Source organism: Zophobas morio, unplaced genomic scaffold, assembly GCF_036711695.1.
Source record: "Zophobas morio isolate AGI-343-1 ecotype UQ-CSIRO unplaced genomic scaffold, CSIRO_AGI_Zmor_V1 ptg000030l, whole genome shotgun sequence".
In the NCBI taxonomy this organism is placed as follows: domain Eukaryota; kingdom Metazoa; phylum Arthropoda; class Insecta; order Coleoptera; family Tenebrionidae; genus Zophobas; species Zophobas morio.
The window spans coordinates 15550485-15575665 of record NW_026972135.1 but is presented as its reverse complement, the minus strand read 5'-3'; the positions used below and the strand labels follow the sequence as shown (position 1 = coordinate 15575665).

Below are 25181 nucleotides of genomic sequence, written 5' to 3'. Positions count from 1 at the left end.
TATTATAAAAACAATTAGGAGTAAGGATGGACACTAACTTCACGCTAGCGGTGCCGGTCGCAGCGACTTTTCAATAAACACACTAGAGCGACAACGGTGAGGTACAAAAACAAGGTGTACAAAGGAGAAGTACAAAGTGCATGAGCAAAAAGTAATAGATAAAGATTAACCTCAAAATACTCAATCGCTGATGGATCAGGATAACATATACAATGACCTTTAGATATATAAAACTATGTACTCACTAATGGTATAAATTTCAAACCCGAAATCACACTAAAAACCAACAATTTAAATTAATAATACGTAGCGATGCGATACTTGAGTAGTAGATCATCAGGACAACTTATTATATCTAAATAGTAAAGTGTCTAGATTATGATATTACGATGAAAAGTACAACATATTTTCACAAGCAATTGGTTGTATTTGCGAGGCGAAGCGTAGTGCACCTTTAAAAGAACAAGTTCTGAATCCAGCTACAAAGCCCATAGAGACTTTTCAAATCACCTTTCGTGTATTATTAGGGAAGTTAGATTTGTATACGAAAAGCGTATAGCGGACAACAAAAATCCAAAAAGCCTTTTCAAACATATTCGTAGCAAACTATCTGGACCAGCTAGATCACTTCGACTCAAAGATCATTCCGGTGTAGCACTCCACGAAAACGACAGTGTTGCGAATATATTTGCAGACACATTTGCCAGAGAGGTCATAGTAAAACCTCCTCTAAAAGATTTAAGTTTGTCCAACAAGTATAATCCGAATTGTATTGAAGACCCGAGTTTTTCTAGCGAGATAGTGTTAGGTAGACTAAAGAAAATAAAAACGTACAATTCCCCTGGTCCAGATCTTATTTCGGCCAATGTTTTGAAAAATTGTGCAGACTCTCTCGCGGTGTCACTCTCAATTTTAAATCTTTCAAGTCGGGAGAAGTTCCCTTAGGCTGGAAAACAGCAATAATTCGTCCGAATTTCACAAAAGGCTATAAGTTTGATGCTTCTAATTACCGGCCTGTCTTGTGGTCAAGGTGATGGAATCCATAATATACGACCACATGATTGCATTTGTAGTAACACACCAGCCCATTCCACGCGAACAACACGGATTCTTGCCCGGTAGATCTGTTCAGTCAAACCTCTTGTGCAGTATGTCCGACTGGACAAAAGATGCAGATTCGAAATGACCGTTGAATATTGTATATCTTGATTTCTCGAAGGCTTTCGACAGAGTTCCGAAAGGCCGACTCTTACACAAATTAGACCATCTTGGACTACGGGGTAATTAGCATCGATGGACTGATTCATTCCTAAGTGATCGAACCTTTTGAGTGAAGATTGGAGACGTTGTCAGTAGATCGATTGATGTTCTGAGTTTAGTGCCTCAAGGGTCCGTACTTGGTCTTCTGCTTTTTATCGCGTACACAGCCGACATTAAGAATTTTATAACATCGTCTTTTGCCATATTTGCAGACGACATCAAGCTCTACAACAGCAGCCGGGCATAACAGGCTAGCCTCTGTCCGATGGCTGTAATCCCAATAATAATAATAATAATAAAAAATTCTCCTCCATATATAAAAGTCTTGGGTTTATACGCACTAGGCCAAGCATTTTATACTAATTTTGACACCTCGATCACTTTATACAAAGTGCCACTTTACAAAGTTCATGTATGTCTTGGAAAGATTCACAGGCGCCTTGCCACATATTTGCTACTATAGTGAACCAAGAGGTATAAGGTTATATGGCCATCATAAAATTAGTTGACCGCAAATAAATACCCCCTTTGTGTGGTTCGCACTAAGCTTACCGGTTGGCAATAAATCATCTTCTAAACATTTCTTGCTCATATTTAACAGGGCCGGCTTTCAAAGCGAGTGGTTATTTCGGAACCCTCAGCGGCTGCAGGTAGCAAAGAAATAGTAGAGTGGTGGATTTTCATATTTAGTGAAAGCCTCCCCTGAACGAAACCGCAAGAGCCGGTCGAGCTGTAGTGGACTCGTTATTTACGACCCTAAAACCTTTTCTATTGTAAACAACTTAACTTCCACACAATGGGATAATTTTATGATGGCCATATAACCTTATAGCTTTTGGTTCACTATACTTAGTGATGGAGTGTCCTGTTAGGAATAACCTCACTCTAGGTTCATTTACCGACATCGTTAAATAGACGTCGATAGTACGGTGGATCTAAACACCGTTCACAACTATGCACTAGAGTTAACCACGCCCCTAGGTTCGAAAGTATCGCCAACCAGTGGCGGAGCAATTTGGTTTATTCTCCGTCATGACGTTCAAACGAAATTAAATTTATGAAAACTAGGTATCTTTGCAAAATTATTTATTTCCATCCCATGGTTTACAAAGTTTGCAGGTCACTACGAGTATGTTAAGGACTTTATCTTAGTTCCTATGTTTACAAAACGATCTTCACCCTACAAATTACTGACTCAGACACTTTAATAAATCTTGTTAGGAATTTCGACTTGTCAACCCAGACTCCAGATAATTTTCGTGTAATAAATCATTTTTCTACAATTCAATACAAAATAATGTAAATATGATTTTTTTTGTTACCAAAATAAACTTAGGAAAATCAATATTTTGACAGATTTGTTAAGCTTCTGTAAATCTTAAAAATTATTAACTGAATTTTTTACATCCTACTTATTTTTTTCGAAAAGTGTTAAACAAATTATAATAATAAACAAGTTTTTCAACGGACTATTGATGCGCAGTTTACTATATATCATATATACATATTACTATAGAATCTTCCAGAAAAAAAACGAGTAATAAAAATAAATTAATTTTAATTGTTCAATTGCACCATCATCGATGTACAGTCGAAGCCTTTAATAATGACCGCCTCGCGTGGCCATGGTGTTAGCTAGGGACTGCCGAAATTACCCGAGCCCTTAGAGAAAGCTTAATTTTGGATAAATGCTGGTCTGTGTTTGCAGTTGTATACTAGTCCAAAAGGTATAAGGTTATATGAGCATCATAAAAGTAGTTGACTGCAAATAAATACCCCCTTTGTGTGGTTCCCACTAAGCTTACCGGTTGGCAATAAATCGTCTTCTAAACATTTCTTGCTCACATTTAACAGGGCCGGCCTTCAAAGCAAGTGGTTATTTGGGAACCCCCAGCGGCTGCAGGTAGTAAAGAAATAGTGGAGTGGTGGATTTACATATTTAGTGAAAGTCGCACCTGAACGAAACCACAACAGCTGGTCGAGCTGCAGTGGACACGTTATTTATGACCCTAAAACCTTTTCTATTGTAAACAACTTAACTTCAACACAATGGGATGATTTTATGATGGCCATATAACCTTATAGCTTCTGGTTTACTATAAACCAACTTGCTTTTCAAAAATCGCTCGGGTACTTTCGGCATTCCATTGCTAGGAACGGGAGGCGGTTATTATTAATGGCCTCGACTGTACCTACCAAGTGCTTAACTTAGAATAACCTTCTAACTTCTACGCAAAACACATACAATAAAATTTTCTGTGTTTAACTGTAGCAACAGGTGACTATACTTTCAAAAACAGAAATATGAGTGTAGAATTTATTACTACGTTTTTTATTTTACAACTTTCTCCCTTTGTATTCGCAGCTATAGATAAGCTACAAATGAAACTATAGAAGAGTTTCTTCTGAGATTTTTACGCGGGGCTTACAATAAAAAGTGGGACTGAAAATATTATAGTCATGTACACTAGTGTCTGAATTTTAGTTGTTAAGGGTGAAATCTGTTAGTAACCCAAATCTTCCCATTTTTTTTTTATTTCAAAATCTTTGCAAATTCAATTTTTGTGCTTTCTGTTCTAAGACACTTTCCCGAAATCTAAAGCGAATACGTAATAACACTGTAAAGTTGATCGTCTGACAAGTTAACTCTTGATAAATGAAGGTATAGTATTTCGTTGCTTATTTAATTATCTGACGTAGTGACATTGTTGTACAAAACCGGAATGACCTCAGTCGCAATTTTTTTCTGCACCCTTCTCTCAAACATTCTGAATTTTTTAGATTACGATCTTATACCTGATCTTTTCCACTTTGATGATTATGACAAATGTTTGTACTATACCAGTTCAATCAATCCCGAGTATTGTTCACTTACAATACAACTATTGCCGGAAAATACTGGAAATGTTTCAGAAAGTATAAACAGGTCCTGGAATACCATTCAGGTACGTTTTTTAAGTAGCAGAATTTAAAACATTCGGTTTCATTTTGACTTTTAGAAAGTAAGTTCAAACAGTACGCATTATCGTCACGACATTTTGCGACACGGAGTTTGTGCTTCTACAGTGTGCTCACAATATAATGGAACAATATCTAACTGTCTGAGTAACCACTACAAAACAAAATATAGAAATTTGGTACTTGTAGGAAAAATAAATTACATTCGTTGCGAAACGCAAAGCTCCAATTATAAATTAACATCGACTGATGTTGTTATAAGGTGAGTTAGTTCAATAAACTTCAAACTGATTTCTTTCCTTGTAGTGTACTTGCAGGACTGTATATTCTTTTTGTATTGTCAGTATCCATTTGGCTTCAGTTAATTAAAAACAAATCAAAATGTTTCAAAACGGAGGTCGGCACGTCAAGTAGAACAGTGACCATATGATTTTTTTGTTTTTAGTAACTACCATGTTTTCAGAGCAAGAATTGTTATCAATATTTTCAGTCTTTGATAACATAAAGTACGTTTTTACCACCAAACACAAAAATCAAGATTACATGCTCTTCTTAGAAGCAATTCGATTTATTACCTCAGTTTGTATTATATCTAGTCACGTAATGGGATTTAGTGCGATGACTCCAGTTTTAAATCCTTATGAAGTGGAAAAAGTTAATCACAAAATGATATCATCCGATTTAATTATTCGCCTTTTTTAGAAAGCCGAAAATGCATACTATTTATTTTTTTCTCAAGGTAGAATGATAGTTTCAACATTCTTTGTGATCTCGTCTTGGCTACCATCCGTTCAGTTTTTTAAAACACTCAAAAATAAAGGTCAAATTAGATTCCGATATATTGTACAATCTATAATAAACAGATATATTAGGTAAATGCTTGTATGTAAAATGGAAAGCACTAAGCTTGACATATTTATATTTACAGATTTACGTCTGGACTAACCATCGTTACCTTGCATACTTCTTGGTTAAATCATTTGTTTCGTGGTCCCTTCGCAGAATTAATTTTAGGAGCAGAATACAATGTGTGTAGAAAAAAATGGTGGACAAATTTATTATACATCAACAACTTTGCAATGAGCGATGGAGTGGTAATTTAACTCAAAATTGCGATTTAAGTTTGTAAAATTACAAACCAAACGATTTCTAGTGCCTCATGCACACTTGGTACTTGTCGGCAGACTTCCAGTTAACCGTGTTGGGACTCTTTCTTCTATGGTTGACTCAAAAGCAACCCAAATATCTACTGCTAACTTCAGGATTTGTGATTGCATTTCAAATAATTTTTATGTTTGTCTATTTAGCTTGGTACAATTTTAAGTTTGCTGTGATGGTGACTCCAGAGTAAGTTTAATTCAAATTAGATCAATCATGATTCAGATGAACACTACAGGCTAGCGTATTATTTAAAAATAGTATTTTTGGAAGAGTGGCAAGCTACATGGACTAGTACTTACTCCAATTTAGCACCGTTTGTGTTTGGATTATGTTTTGGTTGTCTCTATATCCGATATGAAAAACAAAAATATTCTAAGGTTACTCGCGAAGGCGTTTTTTATTGACTCTATTATTGCTTTAGGTTTACATAAATTTGTGGCGGATCTTGACCACACTTCTATCCATTGGGATTATTTGTCTATCTGTGTATTTTATGACTACTGCTTTGTACATTAATCGATGGTTTAATGCAGCCTATGGAAGTATAAATAAAATTCTCTTTGATTTTGGGATCGCACTGTTCATTTTTGGATTGTTTCAAAATCTTGGAGGTTCACTTTGTTACTATTATTTTTTAATGTTAAATTTCATTATGTTCTGTAGGCCTACTGTAAAGAAGTGTTTTGAATGGATTCCAATGCATACGCTGGGACAACTCTCTTTTGGTGCATACTTGATCCATTTCAGTATTCTAGAAATAGATGCTAGTTTAAGACGAACGCCTCACTACTTCTCAGAATTTTTAGCTGTCAGTATATTAGCAAATTTAATAATTTTGATTAATCGTTTCATTTGTAGCTATGTGAAAGTGTTAAAATTTTGGCACTATCTTATATTTTTTCTGTTATTTTTACAGGTTCTGTTTTATTACCTATGGCAAGATTATCGAAAATGTTAACTGCAAAGAAGCAAATGGGATAATAAAATGTTTCATCTAAGGACAAGTGTTAAAACTATATATTATAGCATTAAACATATTACTAATTTAAAAAATATATAAAGAATTATTGTAAGAGTAGTTTATTAAAAAATGTTATCTATTGTTGCGAAATACACCCTTACGCCGCCCCAGTACGTCGCCTATGGCCGTCGAGAGCTTTCTGGACGTACGCACGGCTGGAACCGGTTACTGGAAATCTCGAACCGGCGTCCAGGGAAGTCTCGAAGCGCAGTCGCGATGGATGTTCGTGAAAGATCTCGATCGGAGAACAATGGGTTTAAATAGAGGCGACCGTCGGGAATGGATGATTCAGCCAGTGGAGACAGTCAAGAGCGTCCAGTGAAATTCGCCGGAATAATTTCTGTACATATTCGTTGCAATAGTTAGTAGTGTAATTCGTGTTAAAGAAATAAATCTTTGAGTTTTACCTATGCCCGATCAATTATTCACCCGTCAAACGTAACACTGGTGTCAGGAGTGGGATAAATTGTGAAATAATTCGGGATTCGAATTTGTGTTGGTGCTACTAGGGGAGACCGGAACAAAGTGAACTTTCGAGAAAATTCTCTCCCGCGGTAGGAGTGGAATAACCGAATTAGACTGTCATCACCTGACATTGGCTTCGAGAAGACCCTAGAAGCTTCTAGAAGAAAATTTTATGCCGACTATCACAAGAGCGCAAACAGCCAACATGGAGGAACAACTGACAAAAATGATGAAAATGTTGAGCGAAAATCAAAGAATAATCGAAGAAAGTAGAAAAGAAGATCGAAGAATAATGGAAGAAAATAGTAAAGAAAATTGAAGAATAATGGAAGAAATTCAAAGAATAATGGAAGAAAATAGAAAAGAAGATCGAAGAATAATGGAAGAAAATCAAAGAATAATGGAAGATAATAGATAAGAAGATCGAAGAATAGTGGAAGAAAATTTAAAAGCCATGCAAACTACATTTTTGAACAGCCGAAGCGAAATCCTCCAAGTCGTGCGAAATGAAATGGACGAGGTGAGAAATGAAATGGAAAACAAGATCAAGGAGCTCAAAAAAAGGCTGCAAACACCACGACCTACAATTACGACACCTGCAGAATTCACATAGGTGAGAGTTCAACCCCCTATTTCTGATGGGCAGACGTCGGGGACTACTTATAAGAAGCAATTTGAACCTGCGGCCTTGTCGAATAGCTGAAATGACCAACAGAAAGCGACCGCTTTGGTAGTAGCACTACGAGGTGCGGCTCTGGAGATTCTACAGACATTATCAGATGAGAACCAAAGGGACTATACCGCCTTGGCGACCGCCCTCGAATTCAGATTTGGACATGAACATCATTTTCGGAGGTCAGCTTAAATCTAGGATTCAGAAGAGTAGTGAATCTCTTCAGAAGTTTGCGGCAGATGTTAAACGTTTGGTACACCTCGCCTATCCTGAAGCTCCGCAAGACTTCCAAGACAGACTGGCAGCAGAAACCTTCGTGAACGGTGTAAGAGATAGTGAGGTAAGAAGAGTCCTACAGATCTCCGGGTTCAAAAAACCATCCGAGCCGCTGATTCGAGCTCACCTCGTTCCAACGTTAAGATACGAGGTATCGGGGTTAAGGCCGAAGTAAACCCTATTCAAGAGAGTCTCGACAAAATGAGCGAGAACTTTGAGAAACTCGCCCGCGAAATAATTGCCGAAATCAAGACGGACAGTTCTAGACAACATGGAAGGCGCCTAGAATGTTACAGGTGTGGGCATCAAGGGCATCTTAGGAGGGATTGCCGTGTTAGATCGCCAGCGCCGATGAGGAGATCGCAGCCGCGACCTCCTCTACATCAGAAGCAGAAAAACTAAAGGCAGTCGGTACCTCGGGGCGCGTACTGGCTGCCCCAACGACTATAATGGTTAGAAGTATCGCGGGAAGCGTCAACAGCCCGACAATCAGCGGAAAAATCAATGGCCAGGAATCGAAGATCATCATCGACACAGGAGCCGAAGTGTCTCTTGCACGCAGATCCAGGTTACAAAATTGCCAGATTAAATCAGTATGTACTACCACGAATGTGAAGACGGTCACGGGAGAAACAACACGAGTTCTGGGTGCAGAGGTGCTGAATGTAGAGTTCGGTCGACTCCGAATAAGGCATGAAGTTCTGGTGGCGGAAATCGCAGACGATTTCATTCTGGGTATGGACCTAATCAGCCGGTATGCTTTAATGATGCAGAACAGAAAATTCTGCGTTTCGGAGCCGAAGAATTTGTGCTGGGACGACAAAACCGATCGTGACATACCCTTACGTGTGACAAACGTGTTTCCCAATGTAGTCAATATTAGAAAAGGGGAGATTATCGGAATATGTGAGCCAGTCGCCCGGGTGTTGAATTGCGAGGAAGAAGACATTGAGAATGAGTCTAAGGAATGGGATACCAAGGGCTTGGAGGTCAAGTGGGACCAGCTGTCTGCTCGTGAGAGAAAACTGGCTAAAGGACTCATTCGTAGGCACCGTAATGTCTTCGCCTCAGAGGAGGAACCATTCGGGAAGACCAACATCGTAGAACACCGAATAAACACTGGTGACACGCAACCGATCCGTCAGGCTCCGCGAAGACTACCCCCAGCCAAACAAGAAGAAGCTACAAGACTCGTGGACAACATGTTGAGAAATGGGGTAATTGAAGAATCCAACATCGCGTGGTCATCTCCAGTAGTCTTGGTCACCAAGAAGGACGGGACTACCCGATTTTGCGTCGATTATAGGAAATTGAACGACGTCACGAAGGAAGATAGTTACCCCCTTCCTCGAATAGACGATACCTTGACGATCTTATCCGGCTCGGCGTGGTTTTCGACCTTGGACTTGAAGAGTGGCTACTGGCAAGTAGGCTTGCACCCGGACGACAAAGAAAAGACTGCGTTCTCCACCGGAGTGGCCTCTATCACTTCACCGTTATGCCCTTCGGATTATGTAATGCGCCAGCAACATTCGAGGGGCTGATGTAGATGGTGCTGAAAGGATTGACATGGAAGACCTGTCTGGTATACCTCGACGACGTCATGATTATGGGCAAAATGTTTGACGACCATCTGAAGAATCTCGAGAAGGTGCTAGAACGAATGGAAAACGCTCGTTTGAAACTAAATCACAAGAAATGCTCGTTCTCCCAGAAAAGAGTCTAGTTCTTGGGGCATATCAGGTCGGAGAGAGGGATAGAAACCAACTCAACAAAAGTTGGTTTCTATCCCTTTCCGGGATTGGCCCATACCAAGAGACAAGCATGAACTACGAAGCTTCTTGGGACTCTGCACATATTACTGACGATTTGTAGAAGGGTATGCTGACATCGCAGCACCGTTACACCAACTGACTTTCAAGTGGAGCAGTACATGTGGGATGGCCTTTAAGAGATTGAAGACGGCTTTGTGCACCAGCCCCATTTTGGCTTACCCCAGGGACAAAGGAATGTTCGTTCTCGATACCGATGCGAGCAACTCGGGAGTTGGGGCCGTATTGTCGCAGATACAAGATGGGGAGGAAAGGGCTATCGAATATTTTAACAAATTACATTCCAAACCATAGAGAAATTACTGTGCCACAAGGAAGGAACTGCTAGCCATTGTCAAAGCCGTCAACCACTTCAACAAGTATCTATACGGACAGGAGTTTCTGATAAGGACCGACCACGCTGCCCTCTTGGGCTACTGCGAATAAAGAATCCCGAGGGCCAAGTAGCGCGTTGGCTGGAAAGACTACAGCAGTACCACTTGAGGATCAAACACCGAGCGGGTCGACTTCGCAACAACTCTGACGCTTTGTCAAGACGTCCGTGCGGAGAGTGCAAGCACTGCGACAGGAGCGACGCCGAAAAAGGGAACCAGCCCGTTCGTCGGACGATTTTTGAGCAAGATGAAGGATGGACAACGGCGCGGTTAAAGCGTGAACAAGAAGCAGACGACCTAATCGGGCCAATACTAAAGTGGAAGGAGGAAGGAGTCGAATGACCCGGCTGGGCGAAATTGTCCGACCAATCCCCCAGTTTGAAGGCGTTGTGGGCCCAATGAGATTCCTTGGTCATGGAAAGTGGACTCTTGAAGCGAAAGTGGGAGAGTCCTGATGGGCGTACCTCTAACACGATGCTGGTACTCCCCAAGGTAAAGGTTTCCAAGGTCTTAGAGGAAATTCATACCGGAACATCTGGAGCCCACTTCGGAGTGAACAAAACCTTGTCGAAAATCCGGGAGAGGTTTTATTGGGTAGACTATCGTGACGACGTCGAAAGTTGGTGTCGCAAGTGTACGACGTGTGCGGCCAGCCAGGGTCCTCATACCAGGGCAAGGGGAAAAATGAAGAAATATAATGTTGGGGCACCTTTCGAAAGAATCGCCCTCGATGTGGCCGGTCCGTTCCCTGTAACAAACGACGGCAACAAGTCTATCCTGGTGGCCAGCGACTACTTCAGCAAGTGGCCAGATGCCTATGCCATTCCAAATCAGGAAGCCGCCATTCATTCGTCTCAGTTGTATAAATAAAAAGAACAATATGGCTCAGTTCAAAGCAGCTCAAACATAACCCAACATTTCAAGTGACGTTTGAACTTTTGTTAATCATCACCGGATCGTTTTAAGCACGGTTTTAAGTTATACAAAATTTATTTTGTCTCACCCTTATGATGGGAAGTTTATTTAAATTTCTTAATTTCAGTTCGTAAGGAGAACCTTTTGGTTCCCTCCCATAGTTATTGCAATCAATTAATGTATCATCAATCGGTCAAATTTAACCTCCTCTCTTTAACTGAATCAATTCTCATATAACTGCCAACCCTTCGCAGGTAGTCTTTCAAGAATGGTTAGTTATAATAAAATTTTCTTTAACAGCTACAATCAAACGAGTAATAACGGACACACTTAACTACAAAAATTTGTGTAAAGAATAGAACAGTTACTAAACAGTCGTAGATAAATAATTTCTTTTTGTTATGTTCTCTTTTCCACTTCTATTTCCATACACTTTGTTATATTTCCATAAACCATTATCTGTTCTTTTCAATGTAATACTCAAGACTAGTGTATTTGCTACACAATGGACAATATCTAGGATTTCTCCGGTCGGATAAAACTAACATCGTGAATTATAGATCTGAAACAACAAAAATGCTCTGCAATTTTGCAAAGATACTGGAAGATAGAAAGATGTTCTACCGAAACAAATAACGCAATTTTTTGTGATAAGTCAGATAACGACTGTCAGGTTGATGTCATTTATGTCGATTTTTCTAAGGCATTTGACACAATTGATCATGGCCTACTGTTGAAGAAATTTGAATCCCTTGTTTATTCGATAAACTGGAGTTCATCAGGGTTCCGATTTGGACCCGCTAATGTTCGCTACATTTATTAAAAACATAGTTGATGGAATTGAGTGAAGGAAAAATTTGTTCATATTACCCTTGTTATGTGAAATTATATTGCTGGCATTGAATACATCAGGTTTAGGTACACAATTATCTACACCTGTATTTAAAAAGAAAAAAATACTAGCACAACCTTCACTATTTACTCATATCTAATTTATTTTCTGTGGAATGAGCAATATAAACAAGTTTTATTGCTGCCTATAATACCACGGAGACATAATAGACCATCAGTGAGTGAGGTTGGTAGACATCCACCCCACAATTTTTTTTATTTACTGGCGATCTGACAGGTGTAACTTTTGTGATTCATACTAACTAGTTCAACAATCAGGTAATAACTAGCGCTATGATTTACATATATAGCCGATTCCAGAAAATCTTGGACGTCATTTTTCTAGCATTTTGAAAATTTTTATGTGATCTATGCTTTATTGTCACTTTACGTCTAAAGTTTAAAAGATTTCATTTCATTTTCAGTATCAGCATATCCGCAATGTCAAAAATGAAAAAGATAAAAAAATAACAAGGTGTTTTACACTTTGTGACAGTGGAATGACATTGTCGTTCTAAGATTTTCTGGCCTCGGCAGTATTTACTCGTAAATAAGTGCGAGATCGGTATAAAGGGGTTGATAGATGTGGTCAGAAAAAAGTAGTCTCCCGTTTCGAGATAACGTTTGCAAGGTATAATAACGTTGGATTAGCAACAGAGGAACCGCGTCTTGTGGTCGTGGGTTCGATGCAGAACTTGGCGGTTTCCTTTTTTCTTGCATTGGTAATATTTTATTGGTCAAATTACGAACGAGTCACTCAATTTTCTCGATAGTTTGAGAATACTCACGTCTTCATATAACCATGATAAAGATAAAATAGAAATTATAATATTCAGAACATTTTGTTAGATTGTGGTTTAATTAATAATTTTAGTCTTCTGTTTGAGAAGATAAGCTCTTGAAATCAAACTAATTTCTACGTAACATTCTTTCGATGTATAAATATAAATAAACACTTGCGCTTGAGATTGCTAGTACCTAATGCTGAAGGACATTTTACCTCGTTAATTATGTGCTTTGAACATATTTTACATGGTCCGTACGACGCAAGAGCTGCAGGGGTGTTATTTATGTCGCTAGTTCTTACTTTACAGAGGTTATCACAAAACAAAAGTTGTAAAATCTAATTTTATAATTTTTTTAAAAAGCTGGATTTGTCGGATTATAAGGGCGAGGGAAGTTTTGTCGAAATAACCTTTGTTATTTAAAGTACGTCACCTTGATCCATCTCGGGGTGCGAAGTTTATACTCGCTATTTTGTCTTTTGACGATTTGTTTAACGACGAAAAAAACTTCTCTAATAAACTACGAAATTTATTTTTAACAGAATGATGTGTATATTTGACATTTTATTTGACTGTAAAACTGAACAAGGAACGTGTTGATGTTTCCAATGTCTTTCTATATTTTAAGAACAAATTTCAAGGCCTGCTAGAGGTTTTAATCAACACGGCCATGCAAATGTTGTACATATATAATTATTATTTATGTCCATAAGTCAACTTAAAGTTCAAACTCTAATAACCATATTTCATGGTCAACTAACTGCTAATATTAAAAAATCAAAGAATGCTTTAAACTCAAACCAACGAGTTGAAATCCAGCGTATCCACAATATTATCCAAAAAAACATTGGAATTATTGTACTGTTAATTTTATTTTAGTTGACCCTTTCTTTTCTTTGTAATTTTGCTTGAAACTTGTTAAAATATTTCAGGTTTTAGAGATGTTTTTTATTTTTGGTTTCAATTTTTGAAGTTTAATTTAATTTTTAACATATTAATATTTTTAATTTCGTTTCGGTACGAATGACCAAATCCACAAACGTCAATCGTTAATAATTGTTTCACATAGATGGAAAATTGTGCAGCTGTTCCTTTAAGGTGAATCTCTTCCGACAATTCTCTCAGTAAAACAATTAAGTTTCTTTTCTCAGAGAATTTCTGATTAATCATGCAATTAATTTTAATTTTATAGAATAAAATGGCGGACACAACGATAGAAGACCATCCAAACAGAATAGTTGAAACATTTGCACAAAAAACTGTATTAATAACGGGAGTTACAGGTTTCGTGGGAAAAGTTTTTTTAGAAAAACTGCTTCGAACATGTACCGAAGTTAAGAAAATACTTGTCATGATTAGACCAAAAAAAGGCAAAAACCCCAACGAGAGAATGGCAGATATTTTTTCTGGACCTGTAAGTAGAAATCATATTAAAAGTGTATATTGATTCCCCATTTTAGCTATTCAGTTTATTAAAGAAACAAAAAGGAGTAGAAATATTCCAAAAAGTTGAAGCTATCCCTGTAAATTTGGAAACTAGAGATTTAAGTTTGTCGTCCGAGGACAGAGAAAAAATAACTAAAGAAGTGGATATGATTTATCATTGTGCATCTAGCGTCAGATTTGATGAACCATTACAAAAAATTGTATATCTTAATACTAGGGGCACAAAATTAATGTTGCAGTTGGCTAAAGAATGCGAAAGATTACTTGTAGGTGTACTAAAACTGTAAATTAAAAAAATGGGTAATTCTGGTTTCAGGTTTTTGCTTATTTAAGTACAGCTTATTGTCATTTGAACGAAAAAATTTTGTAAGAAAAATCTTACCCTCCTCCAGCCGATCCTGATGCAATAATTAAAATTTGTGAGTGTTTGGATCAAGAAACGCTAGAATGTATTACAAATAAGTTAGTAAATTTCTAATTTATGTTTGAGTTTGGTTGTTATTAAAGAGCTTAAGATAGCTTATATGTTGTAGAATATTAAAGGACATACCTAATACCTACGCTTTCACTAAAGCCCTTTCCGAAGCTCTAGTTACGAATGAAATGGATAACCTCCCTGTTATAATTATTAGACCTTCAGTTGGTAAGCTACCCATCACTTTTAGGACAAAATATTTAATATCTATAAATTTAGTTATTCCTATTTGGAAGGAGCCTGTAGTTGGATGGACTGATAACATTAATGGCCCTACAGGTCTTCTTATAGCGGCAGGGAAAGGAGTGCTGCGTACTATGTACTGTCAAAAAGAAACCTATGCTGATTATATACCTGTCGATATAGTAGCAAATTTATTATTTTGTTGTACCTTTTTTTTTCTACAGAGACAGTAAGTACGCTATAACTTCATGAAGCACTCTTTTAAGTTATTGTATTTTAGAAAACGTATTTTTAATATTACTAGTTCATTCCAAAATAAAGTGAGGAATCAAGAAATTGTAGAGATAGGTAGAAGAATTGTTTGCAATGATATACCTCTTAATGGAGTGTTATGGTACCCTGGTGCATCCATGAAGAAGTGGCGGTGGCATCACAATTTAGAGTTTCTTCTGTTTCAGTGGATTCCAGCAGTTGTTTTGGATGGTTTGTTGATTTTACTGGGATATGACGCAGTGTAAGTACACAAAACATATTCATTTAGGAGCTGAACAAAAATCTACAAAAAAATAATTGACCAAAAAATCACGGGTTAAATTGGCAATTAAGAATTTCGCAAAATGCATTTGTTTCAGATTAATGAAGGTGCAAAGAAGAATATCTAAAGGTTACGATTTGTTCGAGTACTATGCCAACAGACAATGGGATCTTAACAATGACGAAACTTTAGAAGCGATAAAAACTCTGAATCCTAGAGAAAAATTAGTTTACAAAGTGGATGGAGAGGACGCCGACTACTACCAGTACTTTAAGAATTGTATACATGCAGCAAGAATATACATTTTAAAGGAACCAGATGACACTATTCCTTCTGTAAAAAAGCACATGGAAAGGTAGATGGTATGAATCCAGTATACTACCAAAATTATATGACTTTTTTACAGAATGCGGATACTCGATAAAGTCTGTAAAATAGCATTCACATCTGGACTGTTTTATGTCATGTACAAATATGTATTTATGCCGATTTTTTGCTTTTATTTTAATTTGTAAAGATTATTGTTTTTTGTTTTATATTAACGCGCTCATCACTTTGTAACGTGTTTACCATCGATGATAGTACTAACAGGACATAGGGATTGGAATATCTTTACCGGTAATAATCTGGATGCGTTGGTAAAAAGTTGCAATTATATGCGTGACATTTTATGTAAGACTAGCTGACCCCGTGAACTTCGTTTCACCTACAATTTAATTTTGAATCTGCAAAATCGAATGCTTTGAAATCTTGCAGATGTTTTAAACATATGATAAGCATAATAAATTTTTATTTAAAATATATTTACTTATCCCCTCCAAAAAATTGATGACGTCAGCCCAAAATTTTGCCAAATGAATCCTATCTAAAATGTCCAAAATAGGATGAGACTATACTTGTGATTTATCATTCCATTCATATTTTTTAGTTTTGCTTATAGGGGGTGTCTCAAAAAAATTAATCACTGAGTCAATTTATTTTATTGATTGAATCAAGAATTGCAAAACTGAATTTTGAAATATTGCAGAGGTTTTGAAGTTACTGTTTGACATGGTAGGTTTTCAATCAAAATATATCTGTTTATCAAGCCCAAAAACTTGAAGACGTCATCTCAAGATTTTGCCGAATAGATTCTATCTAAAATGTGGAAAATATCATCAGTATATTTTCGTAATTTATCATTGCATTCATATTTTTTAGATTTGCTTTTACAGTGACTCAAAAAAATATATGGATCAGTCAATTTATTTTAGTGAATAACTCAAGAGTTGCAAAAATGAATACTTTGAGATCTTGTAGACGTTTTAAAGTTATTGTAAGCATGGTAAATTGTTAAGAATATTTATTTATTGCCCACCATGGCTCACTCGATTTTCGCAGATAATTTTGGGAATACAATACAGTTATTTTTAGTATTACACTGCACCAATCCAAGGTGGTATACGTGTTGATCGTAAATGTTGATTAGGTCATCACAAAATTGTGTGAAGAAAATACTCAACTCGAAAATGCTGAATATGTTTCATTATACTTTTGGTGCGAAGGAAGTTCTGTTAAAACAACGTTCGATCAATTTTTTGACAATGGTTGATATAAATAAAACTCAGTAGATGCTCATACTCGAAATACGAAATATCTACTTGAATATCAAATCAAAATATTTCTAGTTTTTCTAGATGATATTAATACTTCAGTAGGTAACAGTTCATGCTCAAGTAGCATCTCGATACAACAAAAAAGGACAACAGTGACAGTGTTCAACCATCAAAGCAAAAATCGAGTCACCAAAATATAAGTTAGTATGGGGTAGACACCTTGAGATGGGAATCTCTATGGCCAGTGTTATAAAAAACGCACTGCACAATTTATGCATAAATAAAAGTTAATTACCTGAAAAGTTTTCGATACTCATGCTCCTAATGTGTTTTTCAAAATGAATGCACCTTTTGACGACGTTCCACGTTCATGAAAGTCGCCATGTTTAGTTAAAATTCACTCTTACAACGATCCTACTCGTTTCCTAAGCTGCTTTACAGACAGCTCAATTATTTGCCATGCCGATCCTCATTTTTAGATTAAATGCTCACAAAACGCGTAGATGTTCAATTTGTGTACGGGAAGATACAATGTTTCCAAGTAGGTACTCAGTACATAGAGTAGATGCTCAGGTATATAAGAGTAATAATGAAGTAGGTACTTCGTACTTCGAATATTAGTTTCTACTCAGTTTTATTCATTTTATTCATGTTGATTATGAGCACAACGCTGATCAACTTCCATATCCGAATTACCCATGAAATAAATCATTGCGGTTTGCACCTGAGGTAGTTCGTCGCACATTTGATTGACTTCGCGGACCTATGTGAGGCTGTCGCCTTCTCGGCATTTTAATGAACTTCATAAAACGACACAGAATTATTTTCACAGTCAATCAAATCTGTAAATTTTGTCTTGAGAATTTTAAAATATTGAAAACTTCAAATTAAATCCTCGAATAACGGTAAAGTTTGAGGTTTTGTCGAAACCAACAAAGTGAATATAGGTAAATAGAATGGCAGATCAAAATTAATAAGAAACTTTCGCAGTGTGTAATTAAATTCACTTTAACCAAGACTTTTCTTAAAATAAACGACGTTTTTTTTACGAAAAACAACGAACGATTTGAAATGCAATATACTTTTCACAATTGCACAGAAGAATTAGTTTTGTATGACACGTCAGTTAGACGACAGGTCCGTCAGAAACGCCAACTATCGAAATTAATTCGAAGTGGCGATTCCCATAAAACATTTTTAGATTTTTTTTATTTTTTAACTGTTCTTTTAAGTTTTCCTTATTTTTTTTATTTAGAAACCATCCCCGTAATATAAAAAAATATTCAAATCGATCAAGCCGTTTTTGAGTCTTAGCGAGACTAACAGGAACAGCAATTGATTTTTATTATATAGACGATTAAAAAATGGGGATTGGTGGTAGAAAGGTGAAAATTTAGGGTTATGTGTATTTTTTGATGCCAATTCTTAAAAAAATTAAAATAAAAAAAATTGTCCAAAAAATAGACCAAAATTTTTTAGGGTGGGCCACCCTTATCACTTAGGGGTTTAAAAAATAGTTTACAACCTATTCTCAGACCTACCGAATATACATAAAAGATTTCATACAAATCGGTCAACCCATTTCGGAGAAGTTCAGTTACAAACACTGTGAGGCGAGAATTTTACACATAGTGCATTATTTTTTTAGAACAAATTTCATTACCATAAAAAAGGTTATACTGACTCGACCTTAAAAGATAGGCATATGCTGTCGCGGACTTTTCTTTAGAACTTTTAGAGGAGAACAATTTCGTCATACATGATTTTTACGTAACTTTAACCGTTTAAGCAGCGTAAGCAACGGAAGCTCTCAAAGGAGGAACAATTTTCCCGTTTTTCCGAATTTTTCATTGCTACTTCGCTCCTAATGATCGTAGCGTGATGTTATATAGCCTATATGTAGATATGATACATAGACTATCCAACACAAAAAGATTTTTTGAATTTGAACCAGTAGTTTCTGAGATTAACGTGTTCAAATAAACAAAAGCTTCAGCTTTATTATATAAGTATAGATTAGTACTATGAGTATAAGTACTGGCTAAATATATTAATGACATTTTTACATTATTATTAAAAGGGTATTAACATAGATCATAACATTAACTAACCTTATTTTATCAGATTAAAGACAGGAGTATTATTTATTTTTATAGAGAAAGTTGTTCTTCTAATTAATTGAGATAAATGGTCATACTGGGAAATGTTATTGTTGTTGTTTCCTTGAACTTATTATGTTTCAAAATGGTAATTTTTAAATATAATACATAGGTCATATGTTGGTTTTATTCATAGATATAACACCAGATCAAGATGTGCCAACCCATTTGGTAATTTAAATGAGACATTACTGGAAGCACAATTTGTCACAAATTTGAAAAGTTTATTTATTATCAGTTAGCAATATATAAATTTATTTAGATATATACCTACAATTTCTTTGCTTCGTAAGGACAATCCATAAAACAATTGCAGCTTGTAAATATATAATAAAACCAGCTGACCCCGTGAAATTCGTTTCACCTACAGTTTAATTTTGAATCTGTAAAATCGAATGCTTTGAAATCTTGCAGATGTTTTAAACATATTTTTAAGCATAACAAATTTTTATTCAAAATATATTTACTTATCCCCTTCAAAAAATTGCTGACGTCAGCCCAAAATTTTGCCAAATGAATCCTACCTAAAATGTCCAAAATAAGATGAGACTATACTTGTGATTTATCATTCCATTCATATTTTTTAGTTTTGCTTATAGGTGTCTCAAAAAAATTAATCACTGAGTCAATTTATTTTATTGATTGAATCAAGAATTGCAAACCTCAATTTTGAAATATTGCAGACGTTTTGAAGTTAATGTATAGCATGGCAGCTTTTTAATCAAAATATATCTGTTTATCGAGCCCAAAAACTTGGTGACGTCATCTCAAAATTTTGCCGCATAAATCCTATCTAAAATGTGCAAAATATCATCAGTATATTTTCGTAATTTATCATTACATTCATATTTTTTAGATTTGCTTTTACAGTGACTCAAAGAAATATATGGATCAGTCAATTTATTTTAGTGAATAACTCAAGAGTTGCAGAAATGAATACTTTGAGATCTTGCAGACGTTTTAAAGTTATTGTAGGCATGGTAAATTGTTAAGAATACACAAAATTGTGTGAAGAAAAGACTCAACTCGAAAATGCTGAATATGTTTCATTATACTTTTGGTGCGAAGGAAGTTCTGTCGAAACAACGTTCGATCAATTTTTTGACAATGGTTGATATGAATAGAACTCAATAGATGCTCATACTCGAAATACGAAGTATCTACTCGAATATCAAATCAAAATATTTCTAGTTTATCTAGATGATGCTAATACTTCAGTAGGTAACAGTTGATGCTCAATGTTCGGTACGGGCCTGATTCAGACCAGCCAGGCAAGCCCGGTCCTGTCCTGGGGTAAGCACCCCACCACACCACCCACCGGACGGAGGGCGGTTTCTTCCGAATTCATTCGACAACAACATTCAAGAACGATAAGAACTACCGAACGCGACGGCGGTACGGGCGCGACGCCCTCTAATACACACTTGCAATGTATATAAGTATTAAAATATAAGTGTTTAAACAATCGAGTATTCATTACGGTCCTTCGAAGAACGGCACGACACCACATTTTGGTCCGTTAGAGCCGGATATTCAGCGAACACGAGTGCACGCGACGTCACCACGTGGTCCATCTATAACAACGCCAAGCAGTAAGTCCCAATTTCCTTTCTTTTCATTTATCCAGCAAGTTGATTTGTGTCAAGTTTGTCTGGAGCCAGCACGTCGAGTGATTTATCTACAACTCCTAATAAGTTTAATATTTCATTTAAATTACTATCTACTATTATTTTACTATCTCACAATGCCTGAGTTAGCAAGTTTAAGACAAAAACGGGGCACTGTTAAATCCAAAATTACAAGGATCGAGTCCTTTGCTAAAACATTTAAACCAACTGATAATGTGTATCAGCTGGAAGCTAGGTTGCAAACTTTGGAAAACGCAATGAAAGAATTTGAAGAATATCAAGATCAAATTGAAGTATTGGATGAGAACGATAACGATCGAGAAACAGTTGAAATACAATATTATAACGCTTTAGCCGATATTAAGGCTAATCTCAGTAAACATAAACTTTCTCTTAAAGGAAACACTTCCCAGCCTTCAACTTCTGAAGCAAATGATGGTGGTACTCAATCCGATTCGGCGGTAAAACTTCCATCATTGAATTTACCAATATTTTCTGAGTCTTATTCGCAACGGGTATCATTTCAAGATACATTTGAGTCCTTGATACATACTAATAACAACTTAAATGAGTGTCAGAAATTTCACTACTTGAAATCATCACTAAAGGGCGAGGCGCTGGCCACCATCGAGGCATTAACTATTTCTGCCGAAAATTATAAATCCGCGTACGATCTGTTGAAAAGACGGTACAATAATGCCGGACTAATTGCTCAAGAGCACGTTTTAAATATTTTAAACACTCCTACTGTCACTAAGACTAATTCAGTTGCTCTGCGTAAATTAGTAATAGATGTTAGTAGTAATATAGAAGCCCTTAGTGTTCAAAAATTAAATGTTGATGCATGGGATGGGTTAATTGTGCCATTCATTGGTGAAAAATTGGATTACACCACTAAAAGGGAATGGCAGGCCACACTTACCTCCGAATTACCTACATTAAAGGAACTAATAACTTTCCTAGAAAAACGGTGTGAATTTTTAGAATCCTTTCAGTATATAAATAATAAGTCTCACAATGATGTCAGTACTCATAAATTTCAGCAGTCGAATAAACATGTAAATAATAATAACTCAAATAAATACCGACCTATCATTCAAACGGTCACGAATAAAGCTGTTCATTGTTATTATTGTAACGCCGATTCTCATATCATTTATAAGTGCCAGGAGTTTAATAATTTGCCGATAAATCTGAAAATTCAACACGTAAATAAAGGCCACTTGTGTGCAAATTGTTTGCGGCCAAATCATATTGCCGTAAAGTGTATTTCTAAAAGTAGGTGCAAAGAATGCCGCATGAAACATCATTCGTTAATACACGATAGCAGACAATCCAATAATAATTCGGCATTGTCTTTATCAAATCGTACCAACGTAACGGCCTGTTGATTACAGCGCTTGTAAATATAGCAGACGCAAAGGGTACGTACCATGAGTGTCGGGTAATGTTAGATTGTGGTTCGCAAACCAATCTAATAACGCATGAGTTATGTCAAAAATTAGGAAGCAAATTGAAAAAAATCAATCACAGGAGTAGGGGAAATACAAACTACTGTGAAAAACGCAACGAATGTTTCAATACATTCTCGTTGTAATCCGTTCTCGTTAAATTTACATTGTCTAGTACTATCAAAAATTACCGGTTCCTATCCAAGCGAGTCGTATTCGATTTCCGATTTAAATATCCCATCTAATTTGAGCTTAGCTGATCCAAATTTTAATAAATCAACCAATATTGATTTGCTCATTGGAGCCGAACATTTTTGGCAAATAATAGGCAACGAAGAGATTAATATATTTAATAAACAAGTTCATTTGCGGGAAACGGCCTTCGGTTGGGTCGTAGCAGGTAAAATTGCGAACACCTGCACTCAAGGTTTTGTGGGTTGTACTAGAAAGTTTGGAAAAGATGAGGCTTTAAATCAACAATTGACAAAATTTTGGGAAATGGAGGAGCAGGTAACGAACATCAGTACTATGTCAGTTGAGGAATTAGCATTGAAAGGCATTTCTACAAAACGGTTAGAAGAGACCCTTCCGGTCGCTTTGTTGTCAGATTACCATTTAAAACAGATGTTTCTCATCTAGGTCGTTCTGACAACATTGCTCTAAAACAGTTCCATTCATTAGAAAACCGGCTGAATAACAAACCTCAACTAAAGAGTGATTATATTAAGTTCATGCAAGAATATACTGATTTAGGCCATATGCAATTAATCACAAACTCGTCTGATGTTAATGTCAATAAACAATATTCATATTATTTACCCCATCATGCTGTCGTAAAGGAATCAAGCTCAACCACGAGGGTGCGAGTAGTTTTTAACGCTAGTAGCAAAACGAGTACTGGTATTAGCTTAAATAACATTCTTATGGTGGGACCAACTATCCAACAAAGTTTATTTTCAATTATTACTCGATTTCGTACACATCAATTTGCCTTTACTTGTGACATTGTTAAAATGTATCGACAAATCTGGGTCGACCCCAAAGATACACCTTTTCAACGCATTTTGTGGCGAGATGATAATAATAAACCAGTCGAAATCTATGAGTTAAAGATTGTAACTTACGGTACTGCATCCGCGTCGTATCTGGCCACCAAGTGTTTACAAAAATTAGCCTTAGACGAGCAAGACAAATCTCCCACTGCTTGTCCTATAATTTTACGCGATTTTTATGTGGACGATTTGTTATCTGGCGCCAACACAATTGCAGAAGTTGCACATGCAAAACAAGAACTAACGCAAACACTAAAGGCTGGGGGCTTTGAGTTACAAAAGTGGTGCTCTAATGTGAACAATTCTTTATTGAGAAATGAGTCTCAAGATTCAAACATTAATCTAGATATTAAAAATGAAGTCAAAACGCTCGGGTTATGGTGGAATTACGAAAATGATTTGTTAAAATACACCCTTGAATCTCAACCAACTAATTCTGCTACAAAACGCCAGGTGCTCTCTACTATAGCCAGAATATATGATATTTTAGGATTACTGTCTCCTGTTATTATAATCGCAAAAACAATCATACAAAAAATGTGGTCGTATAAACTTGAATGGGACGATCCATTACCTAAAGATCTATATACACAATGGCCCGAATTTTCAAAGCAATTACATCTATTAAATTCGTTAACCATTCCTAGAAAGGCTGTAAAATATTATTTGAAAAGAGTTGTAGGTAACGCACTACTTTCATACGAGGAGCTTTTGACGGTTTTGACACAAATTGAGGCTTGCGTCAATTCCAGACCTTTGACACCACTATCCCATGACCCTGTTGACATTACTCCCCTTACTCCCGGTCATTTCCTTATTGGGGACACATTAGCAACAACTGCAGAAGCCGACCTAACCACGACAAAGGAAAATCGATTATCAAGATGGCAGCGTGTACAACAAATCACCCAGAACTTCTGGAAACGCTGGAGTAAGGAATTCCTGAATACTCTTCAGCAAAGATCGAAGTGGAGGGAACGGTGCACAAATCAGGCTAAACCAGGCCTACCGGTCCTACTCAAGGAGGAAAACCTACACCCATTGTGTTGGAAAATGGGAGTCATCAAGGAGGTCTACCCAGGGAAGGATGGTACCGTGCGTACGGTAATTGTGAAAACCAATAGCGGTGAGGCTTCCAGAGCTGTCAACCGCATTTGCCCGTTCCCACCAGAGGAAGAAGACGTTGAATCACACGGTGTTTCAAGGGGGGCTGGATGTTCTGTACGGGCCTGATTCAGACCAGCCGGGCAAGCCCGGTCCTGTCCTGCACCCCACCAGACCACCCACCGGACGGAGGGCGGTTTCTTCCGAATTCATTCGACAACAACATTCAAGAACGACAAGAACTACCGAACGCGACGGCGGTACGGGCGCGACGCCCTCTAATACACACTTGCAATGTATATAAGTATTAAAATATAAGTGTTTAAACAATCGAGTATTCATTACGGTCCTTCGAAGAACGGCACGACGCCACACTCAAGTATCATCTCGATACAACAAAAAAGGAAAACAGTGACAGTGTTCAACCATCAAGGCAAAAATCGAGCCACCAAAATATAAGTTACTATGGAGTAGACACCTTGAGATGGGAATCTCTATGGCCAGTGTTAGAAAAAACGCACTGCACAATTTATGTATAAATAAAAGTTAATTACCTGAAAAGTTTTCGATATTCTTTTTCCTAATGTGTTTTTCAAACTGAATGCACCTTTTGACGACGTTCCAGGTTCATGAAAGTCGTCATGTTTAGTCAAAATTCACTCTTACAACGATCCTACTCGTTTTCTAAGCTGCTTTACAGACAGCTCAGTCATTTGCTATGCCACGCCGATTCTCATTTTTAGATTAAATGCTCACAAAACGCGTAGATGTTCAATTTGTGTCCGGGGAGATACAATGTTTCCAAGTAGGTACTCAGTACATAGAGTAGATGCTCAGGTATATAAGAGTAATAATAAAGTAGGTACTTCGTACTTCGAATATGAGTATCTACTCAGTTTTATTCATACCACCCAATGTCTCGCTTCAATGTTTGATTATGTT

At 36.7% G+C, this 25181-nt stretch overlaps 1 pseudogene; it reads left to right on the top strand.

The window, feature by feature from the left end:
* The first annotated feature begins 10434 nt into the window (after positions 1 to 10434).
* On the top strand, positions 10435 to 15609 carry LOC135138660 (fatty acyl-CoA reductase 1-like; annotated as a pseudogene).
* Positions 15610 to 25181: the final 9572 nt, after the last annotated feature.